The sequence below is a fragment of the Salvelinus sp. IW2-2015 genome, linkage group LG25 (genome assembly GCF_002910315.2).
Source record: "Salvelinus sp. IW2-2015 linkage group LG25, ASM291031v2, whole genome shotgun sequence".
NCBI classification, from domain to species: domain Eukaryota; kingdom Metazoa; phylum Chordata; class Actinopteri; order Salmoniformes; family Salmonidae; genus Salvelinus; species Salvelinus sp. IW2-2015.
In genome coordinates this window covers 14,409,996-14,420,327 of record NC_036865.1, presented here as the reverse complement: position 1 = coordinate 14,420,327, position 10,332 = coordinate 14,409,996, and the positions used below count along the sequence as shown (strand labels likewise).

The following is a 10,332-nucleotide window of genomic DNA, read 5'->3' as shown; positions in this document are numbered from 1 at the left end:
ATTTTTTTGAATGGGGCATGCTTATTTAAGATAATGAGGTAGGCACTTTTAAATAATAACCAGGCATCCCCTACTGCCGGGATGAGGTCAATATCCTTCCAGGATACCCCGGCCAGGTCGATTAGAAAGGCCTGCTTGCTGAAGTGTTTTAGGGAGCGTTTGACAGTGATGAGGGGTGCTCGTTTGACCGCAYACCCATTACGGATGTTGGCAATGAGGCAGTGATTGCTGAGATCTTGGTTGAAAACAGTAGAGGTGTATTTGGAGGGCAAGTTGGTTAGGATGATATCTAAGAGGGTGCCCGTGTTTACGGATGTGGGGTTGTACCTGGTYGGTTCATTGATAATTTGTGTGAGATTGAGGGCATCAAGTTTAGATTGTAGGATGGCCGGGGTGTTAAGCATATCACAGTTAGGTCACCTAGGAACACGAGCTCTGAAGTTAAATGGGGGGCAATCAATTCAAATATGGTGTCCAGGGCACAGCTGCGGGCAGAGGGTGGTCTATAGCAAGCGACAACYGTGAGAGACTTGTTTCTGGAAAGGTGGATTTGTAAAAGTAGAAGCTCGAATTGTTTGGGTACAGACCTGAATAGTAAGACAGAACTCTGTAGGCTATCTCTGCAGTAGATTGCAACACCGCCCCCTTTGGCAGTTCTATCTTGTCAGAAAAGTTATTAGTTAGGGATGGAAATGTCAGTGTTTTTGGTGGTCTTCCTAAACCAGGATTCAGACACGGCTAGGACAGAGTGTGCTAAAGCAGTGGAATAAAACAAACTTAGGGAGGAGGCTTCTAATGTTAACATGCATGAAACCAAGGCTTTTATGGCTACAGAAGTCAACAAATGAGAGCACCTGGGGAGTAAGAGTGGAGCTCGGCACTGCAGGGCCTGGATTAACCTCTACATCACCAGAGGGACAGAGGATAAGGGTACTGCTAAAGGCTATCAGGACTGGTCATCTAGTGCGTTCGGACAGAGCCGGACAGAGACGGTTTCTGAGATTTCTGAGTGCGATAGAATAGATTCAAGGCATAATGTACAGACAGACGTATGGTAGGATGRGAGTACATTGGAGGTAAAACTCGGCATTGAGTAATGATGAGAGAGATATAGTCTCTAGAGACGTTTAAACGAGGTGATGTCACCACATATGTGGGAGGTAGAACTAAATGGTTGGTTAAGGCATATTGAACAGGGCTAGAGGCTCTACAGGGAAATAAAACAATAATCACTAACCAGGACAGTAATGGACAAGGCATATTGATATTAGGGAGAGGCATGCGTAGCCGGTTGATCAATAGGGGTCCAGTGAGTGGTTGGGCTGGCTGGAGACACGGCGATTCAGACAGCTAGCAAGCCGGGGCTAGCAGAAGGGCCTTAGAGGGACYTCTCGACGGAGGCGGTTGCAGTGGGCTAAGGYACGAAAACACTGGACAATGGAGAATTGGAAAAACATTTCCTGGTCTGATAAATCCTGGTTCCTGCTGTTTCACGCTGATGGGAGGACTAGGGTATGGAGAAAACCACGAGTACATGGATCCATCATACTGTGTGTCAACATTACAGGCTGGTGTTGTGATAGTGTGGGGTGTGTTTTCATGGCACACATTGGGTCCCTTGACAAAAGTGGAGCAACGTTTGAATGTCACAGGATACATGAACATCATTACCAATCAGAAGCATACCTTCATGGCAGCAGTGCATCCATCTGCAAAATGTTTTTTCAGCAGGATAATGCCCCATGCCACAAGGCTAGGATTGTCCAGGAATGGTTTTACGAACATGACAGTGAATTCAGCTTACTGCAGTGGCCTGCCTAGACACCAGATCTCAATACAAATTACCATCTGTGGGATGAGATGAAACGAGCTATTTGGAGTAGAGATCTACTACCAGCCGACTTGACAGAACTGTGGAAAGCATTGGAATCAACATGGGCCAGCATCCCTGTGGAAGGCTTTTGACACCTTGTAGAGTCCATGCCCAGGAAAAACGTAGGCTGTTCTGAGGGGAAAAAAGTGGGTGCGACTCAATATTAGGAAGGTGTTCCTAATGTTTTGTACACTCATTGTATATCCCATATGTTACCAAATGAGGCATACATTATCCCAAACAAGTTCCATTTAAATCAATATTATGAGTTTTGTGTGTGTGTGTTTCTTGTAATGTTGGATGGTAAGGGCTAAAAGCGTTCAATTGGAATGTTGTGATCCAGAAGTCACACCATTTAAATTCTTGGAATATTTATTTTGATCTTATTTTCTTCATAAATCCTTGTCCTGTCTAGTGCCTTGCTCCAGGAGGGCTATTTGCATAGAGAGGACACTTTGCATTGGCATCACATGCCTCTGGGAGTGTTTTTTGCCCTGTGAGTTGAACACTTCATGACTGAGAGCTGTCCTTCATGACAACAGAACCACAACAACCATGCCTTTTATCACCACCTTCATCTGGATATTTGCCCTCCATCTCCAAGGATATATATTTTACAGAACATTTTCCGGACCACTGCAATATTAGGCTATATAACCTCATTACAGTTTATGCTAATATGCTATGAGGACAAATGAATGAATGAATGCTATTGAATGCTAATTGAATGCTAATACTACATGCCATCTCTGTTTCAGAGTCCAGAGGCCAGGTCACTGTGACTCAAACTTCTGCAGTAAAAACTTTTTCAGGGGGACACTCAGTCAGCCTCAGCTGTAAGACCAGCAGTGCTGTATACAGTGACAGAAATGGACACTATTTGCACTGGTACCACCAGAAACCTGGATGAGCTCCTAAACTCATAATATACTTGGCTAAAATCCTCTAGTCTGGAACTCCATCTAGATTCAGTGGCAGTGGCTCTAGGAGTGACTTCACTCTGACCATCAGTGGAGTCCAGGCTGAAGATGCAGGAGATTACTACTGTCAGAGTGTCCACAGTGGTCCAGTGTTCACACATTGATACAGAGTTGTACAAAAACCTCCCTCAGTCAGACTGCACAGTGACTGTACTGAGTTGAGACACTGACTGAAGGATATTTTGTTTGATTTATTTGGGTTTTTCATTGAAGTAGTTATTTTGCTTTTAGAACTGTACTTATTTTAAGCTTTTTGTTCTTGCAAAGATATTGTAGTAGACTCAGGCCAGGTGCACCTATTTAATGACTATATAAAATAGAAAAAGTCAAATTAAAAGGTCAATTCAATACGGAGACCAACTTTGTGATGGTTCTCAATGGAGATTCTTTAGATGTGATCACACCATGTTCATTGTATTTATGAAAACTACACACCATACAGTGTACAGTACCATTGTCCCTACTGACCTTTCTTGATATTGCTGGTTGTAAGTACGAATACCTGCATACATACTGGACTGGTAAGGAGCACTGCTATAACTATTATTAGTAGTAGAATTATAATGATTTAAACATTTGAACAAGTTGGGAAAACCCTTCAGTTAACTACTGTACCTATCAATTATCCAGTTGTAGGAATTATGGTTCATCAATATACATTTAACATATAACAACGTATGCTAAGTGTTACAGCACTACTTTTGGTGTCCCCCTCAGGAATTGCTCTTGAGAAAATGTAATGTAATTGTCCCCTCCAAGGTTGATATCAGATTTTCGCCCCTGCTGTACTGCTACAGCTGGGACCTACTGCAGGTGCTGAGGGGAGGAGATGATCCAGTACAATGACACAGTGTGTAGTAGAGATGAACAACAATGGAGTCAAACTGGAGCTGTGTCTAGAAGACCTTAGATCATAACTGATCACTAAGTTCCACTTGATCATTAACTACATGTTGACTCTGTTGAGTAACTCAAGGAGAATCATCAACCAATCTGAATAGAGATGATACAATGATCAAAACCCTAAAGATTACATCTGTTATGAATATGTTATGAATAGACCTCCCGGGTGGCACAGTGGTCTAGGGCACTGCATCGCAGTGCTAGCTGCGCCACCAGAGTCTCTGGGTTGGGTTCGCGCCCAGGCTCTGTCGCAGCCGGCCGCAACCGGGAGGTCCGTGGGGCGACGCACAATTGGCATAGCGTCGTCCGGGTTAGGGAGGGTTTGGCCGGTAGGGATATCCTTGTCTCAGTATGTAAAAAAAWWAAAAAAWAWWAATAATAATGTTATAAAATGTATGTAATAAATGTATGTATGTAATAAATGTATGTAATAAAATGTATGCACTCTACTGTAAGTTGCTCTGGATAAGAGCGTCTGCTAAATGACTAAATGTAAATGTAAATGAATACACTCCTGGACAGTGAGAGTCAGGGTGCTGCTCCAGCTGAACAGGCCATCCTACTCCAGGACCCCAGGACTAGCTTCCTGCTTCTTGATGGTCCCGTCCACTTTCCAACTCATGATCCAGTCTGAGGGGAAGCCCTTGTTGGCTAGGCACATGGTCGTTGTCTTACTGGACAGCTCCTCACTAGAGGGGGGCAGGACAGTCAGGGTAGGGGAACTGTTACCAAGGAGAAACAACACATCAACTACATCAAAATAAAGCACTTTGGAAATGACTTCTAAAACTGGGGCTTGGTAAAGCTATTACAGACTACAAAGAGAAGCCACAGCCACGAGCTGCCGTGACACGAGCCTACCAGATGAGCTAAATCACTTCTATGCTCGCTTCGAGGCAAGCAACACTGAGGCATGCATGAGAGCATCAGCTGTTCCGGACACTGTGTGATCATGCTCTCTGTAGCCGACGTGAGTAAGACCTTTAAACAGGTCAACATAACAAGGCTGCGGGGCCAGAGGATTACCAGGACGTGTGCTCCGGGCATGTGCTGACCAAGTGGCAAGTGTCTTCACTGACATTTTCAACATGTCCTGATTGAGTCTGTAATAAACAACTGTTCTGCCTGCGGTTGATGGAACGCCAGCTGTCCCAGACTGCTATTTTCAACTCTAATGATCGGCTATGAAAAGGGCCAACTGAAAATTATTGCATGATTATTATTTGACCATGCTTGTCACTTATGAATATTTTGAACAATCTTGGCATAGTTCTGTTATAATCCTCCACCCGGACAGCCAGAAGAGGACTGGCCCCCTCATAGCCTGGTTCTCTCTAGGTTTCTTCGTAGGTTTTGGCCTTTCTAGGGAGTTTTTTTTTTCTAGCCACCGTGCTTTACAACCTGCATTGCTTGCTGTTTGGGGTTTTAGGCTGGGTTTCTGTACAGCACTTCGAGATATTAGCTGATGTACGAAGGGCTATATAAAATAAACTTGATTTGATTTGATTTGATGTTTCAATCAGACCACATGGTCTGCCCACAGAACACAAAGGCAACCTGCCTAAATTAATACAGACCCGTAGCACTCAACGTCCGTAGCCATAGAACTGCTTTTGAAAGGTTGGTAATGGCTCAAATCAACACCATTATCCCGAAACCCTAGACCCACTCCAATTTGCATACCGCCCAAATAGATAGCAGATGAATGCAATCTTATTGCACACCACCACTGCCTTTCCCACCTGGAAAAAGGAACCCTTATGTGAGAATGCTATTTCCTTGACTACAGCTTAGCGTTCAAACCATAGTACCCTCAAAGCTATCACTAAGCTAAGGATCCTGGGCTAATAAAACACTTCCTCTGAACTGGATCCTGGACTTCCTGACGGGCCCGCCCAGGTGGTGAGAGGTAGGTAGCAACACATCTGCCACGCTGTCCTCAACACTGGAGCTCCACAGGGGTGCGTGCTCGCTCCCTCCTGTACTCCTGTTCCCCCACGACTGCATGGCCAGGCCAACCAACACCATCATTAACTTTGCAAGACGACACATAGTGCTAGGCCTGATCACCGACAGAGAGACAGCCTATAGGGGAGGAGAGAGACTGCCGGGTGGTGAGAAAACACCTATCCCTCAACGTAACCAAGACTAAGGAGAATGATTGTGGACTAGAGGAAAAGGAGGACGAGCAGCCCCATTCCTCATCGACGGGGCTGTAGTGGAGCAGGTTGAGAGCTTCCAGTTCCGTGGTGTCCACAACAAGAACAAGGGCACGACAAGCCTATTCCCCTCAGGAAACTAAAAAGTATTGGCATGGGTCTGAGATCTCAACAGGTTCTACAGCTGCAACATCGAGAGCAACAGCAATTGCTCGGCTTGACCGCAAGGACCTACAGAGGGTAGTGCGTATGGCCCAGTACATCACTGGGGCTAAGCTGCTGCATCCAGGACCTCTACACAGGCGATGTCAGAGGAGGCCTAAAAAATGTTCGAAGACCCCAGCCGCCCCAGTCATAAACTGTTTCTTCTACTACCACATGGCAAGCGGTACCGGAGTGCCAAGGCTAGGACAAAAGGGCTTCTCAACAGTTTTTACCCCCAAGCCATAAGACTCCTGAACAGGTAATAAATGGCTACCCGGAATTTTGCATTGTGTGTCCCCCCCCAACACCTCTTTTTAACGCTTGCTGCTACTCTCTGTTTATGATATATGCATAGGTCCTTTAACTATACATTCTGTATCATACTTTCCCTCAATTGGGCCGAGCAAACAGTGCTCCCGCACATTGGCTAACCGGGCTATCTGCATGTGTGTTGCTTGCACGCCCGCCACCACGTCCACCCACCCGCTAATCTTTCTTTTACACTACTGCTAATCTCTGTTATCATAATATGCATAGTCATTTAACCATATCTACATGTACATACTACTCAATGCAGCCTGACTAACCGGTGTCTGTATGTAGCCTCGATACTTTTATAGCCTCGCTACTGTATATAGCCTGTCTTTTTACTGTTGTTTTATTTTTTACTTACCTATTGTTCACTAACACTTTTTTTGGCACTATTGGTTAGAGCCTGTAAAGTAAGCATTTCACTGTAAGGTTACCTGTTGTATTCGGTCGCAAGTGACAAATAAACTTTGATTTGATTTGAAGTCCTGTAGTGTGTAGAGACTGGAGAAAAGCCATTGTAAAGGGGATAGAGAGTCCCACATGGTGCTATGTTCTGGTAAACAGTTGTGTGTTTACAGCTGAGTGTTACAGTATAATAGTGAATAATATCAGTAGTGCTGTGTGATAAATGAACTATTTTGAGATTAAGTTGTACATGTCTTTCTGACTCTGAGTTCAAATAAATCTTGTTTTGATTGAGAAATAATCCCAATAGTTATATTTAATCATCATTCCAGTGATCCCTATCTCATGAATATGCAGCACATTTCCATACTAATTTACCTCGTGAAGCTGGTTGAGAGAAATGCAAGATTGTGCAAAGCTGTCATCAAGGCAAAGGGCGCTACTTTGAGAATCTAAAATATAAAACATATTTGATTTGCTTAAACTGTCACTGGTGTTAGAGAGGAGTAGGCAGGAGGCAGTCGCAGATTTATAAACTACTGAATATATTTCAGCCCATAGATCAAAGCAGGACGCCCCAAGCTGATGTGCTCAAATATATCGTCATAAACAAACAGGCACAGGGCAAAACCAAAGTGAAAAATATAAAAGTACTCAGGAAATAGTAGGAGAGAGTCTTCTCAGGGAAACAAGTAACATGTACAATGAGCGACAAAGACAAATGACAGAGGGAGTATTATAACGTTATAGCGTGAGGATTGGAACCAGGTTGTGTGTAATGATCAATTATTATTGATATCTACAAAGCGCACTGATGTGATGACACTGCTGCTCTCTCTCATTTAGCTATTTACGACTTACGGATGTGGTTGTTGTGGATGGCTGTTCACAAATCTAATGTGTATTTGATCCAATAATGGTTGAATTCAAGAAGTTTAAGCTGCTATCAATCATTGTTTTTGAACCAGTGGACAGCCGAGTGAACAATGCGCTCTTGCAACAGCTGCATTGTGCAGATCCCGCAGATGGAATAAAAATGGGGCTTTTTATTGCTAAATCTTATTCATGCTGCTAAAAAAAACTCCATAGACCTAATGGACACATGCTCAAATTTACACACTTTTGATAGACTTAAAGGGGCAATCTGTAGTTGCTACATCCATTTTTTGACTTGTAAAATTATATATATACCTACACCTACTCATTCCAGGTTTTAGCTTTTTTTTTACTTATTTTTAAAGTGAAGACATCAAAACTATGAAATAACACATTTGGAATCATGTAGTAACCAAAAGTGTTTGTCACGCCAGCCTTCGCTTTGGCTCCCCCTCCTGTCCAGCTCAGGCGATCGGCGTCGCCGCCCTTTAGCTGCTGACAAACCTGCAGCTTGCAACACCGTTACTCATCAACCCCGAACTTGTCTGTCATCATTACACACACCACTGGTTCCAATCCCCAACTCTATCACTGTATATTATACTCCCTCTATCATTTGTCTTTGTCCCTCATTGTAAATGTTGATTGTTTTCCTGAGAGGGAATCTCTCTACTATTTCCTGAATACTTTATTATTTTGCACTTTGGGTTTTTGTCCAGTTTTTATATTGGTGCTTTAATAAATTCAGTAGTTCTAAACCTGCAACTGCCTCCTGCCTACTCCTCTCTACACTGTGATAAGGTCTCCATTATGTTTGTATCAAACCTCTTAGATTAAAAAAATTATTAAAATTGAGTATTCTGATCAGATACGTTCCAAAAAAGATATATGTATGCAAGGTAGTGCTAGTTAAACACGTCATACCTGTATGTTTTTCTGCTTGTATACTTTATTCTTGTAATCTGTTTTATATAAAGTTAGTGTTCTTCAACATCTTTTAGCAATAAACTTTTATATTCATATACAGTTTAGAAGTCATTTCCAAAGTGCTTTATTTTGATGTAGTTGATGTGTTGTTTCTCTCTTGGTAACAGTTCCCTACCCTGACTGTCCTGCCCCTCTAGTGAGGAGCTGTCCAGTAAGACAACGACCATGTGCCTAGCCAACAGGGCTTCCCCCAGACTGGATCATGAGTTGGAAAGTGGACGGGACCATCAAGAAGCAGGAGCTAGTCCTGGGGTCCTGGAGTAGGATGGCCTGTTCAGCTGGAGCAGCACCCTGACTCTCACTGTCCAGGAGTGTATTCATTTACATTTACATTTAGTCATTTAGAGACGCTCTTATCCAGAGCAACTTACATAGAGTGCATACATTTTATTACATACATTTATTAATTACATACATTATTACATACTTTTATAACATTATTATTATTATTTTTTATTTTTTTTTTTATACATACTGAGACAAGGATATCTAACCGGCCAAACCCTCCCTAACCCGGACGACGCTATGCAATTGTGCGTCGCCCCACGGACCCTCCGGTTGGCGGGGCTGCGACAGAGCCTGGGCGCGAACCCAACCCAGAGACTCTGGTGGCGCAGCTAGCACTGCGATGCAGTGCCCTAGACCACTGTGCCACCGGGAGGTCTATTCATAACATATTCATAACAGATGTAATCTTTAGGGTTTTGATCATTGTATCATCTCTATTCAGATTGGTTGATGATTCTCTTGAGTTACTCAACAGAGTCAACATGTAGTTAATGATCAAGTGGAACTTAGTGATCAGTTATGATCTAAGGTCTTCTAGACACAGCTCCAGTTTGACTCCATTGTTGTTCATCTCTACTACACACTGTGTCATTGTACTGGATCATCTCCTCCCCTCAGCACCTGCAGTAGGTCCCAGTGTAGCAGTACAGCAGGGGCGAAAATCTGATATCAACTTGGAGGGGACAATTACATTACATTTTCTCAGAGCAATTCCTGAGGGGGACACAAAGTAGTGCTGTAACACTTAGCATACGTTGTTATATGTTTAATGTATATTGATGAACCATAATTCCTACAACTGGATAATTGATAGGTACAGAGTTAACTGAAGGGTTTTCCCAACTTGTTCAAATGTTTAAATCATTATATTCTACTACTAATAATAGTTTATAGCAGTGCTCCTTACCAGTCAGTATGTATGCAGGTATTCGTACTTACAACCAGCAATATCAAGAAGTCATAGGTGACAATGGTACTGTACACTGTATGGGTGTAGTTTTTCATAAATACAATGAACATGGTGTGGATCACATCTAAAAGAATCTCCATTGAGAACCATCACAAAGTTGGTCTCCGTATTGAATTGACCTTTTAATTTGACTTTTTCTGATACATTTTATAGTCATTAAATAGGTGCATGGCCTGAGTCTACTACATATCTTTGCAAGAACAAAAAGCTTAAAATAAGTACAGTTCTAAAAGCAAAATAACTACTTCAATGAAAAACCCAAATAAATAAACAAAATATCCTTCAGTCAGTGTCTCAACTCAGTACAGTCACTGTGCAGTCTGCTGAGGGAGGTTTTTGTACAACTCTGTATCAATGTGTGAACACTGGACCACT

At 42.8% G+C, this 10,332-nt stretch overlaps 1 pseudogene; it reads left to right on the top strand.

Annotated features, from left to right (window-relative positions):
* The first annotated feature begins 2,346 nt into the window (after window positions 1-2,346).
* Window positions 2,347-10,332, top strand: part of LOC111951714 (immunoglobulin kappa light chain-like) — a 9,040-nt pseudogene continuing 1,054 nt past the window's right edge.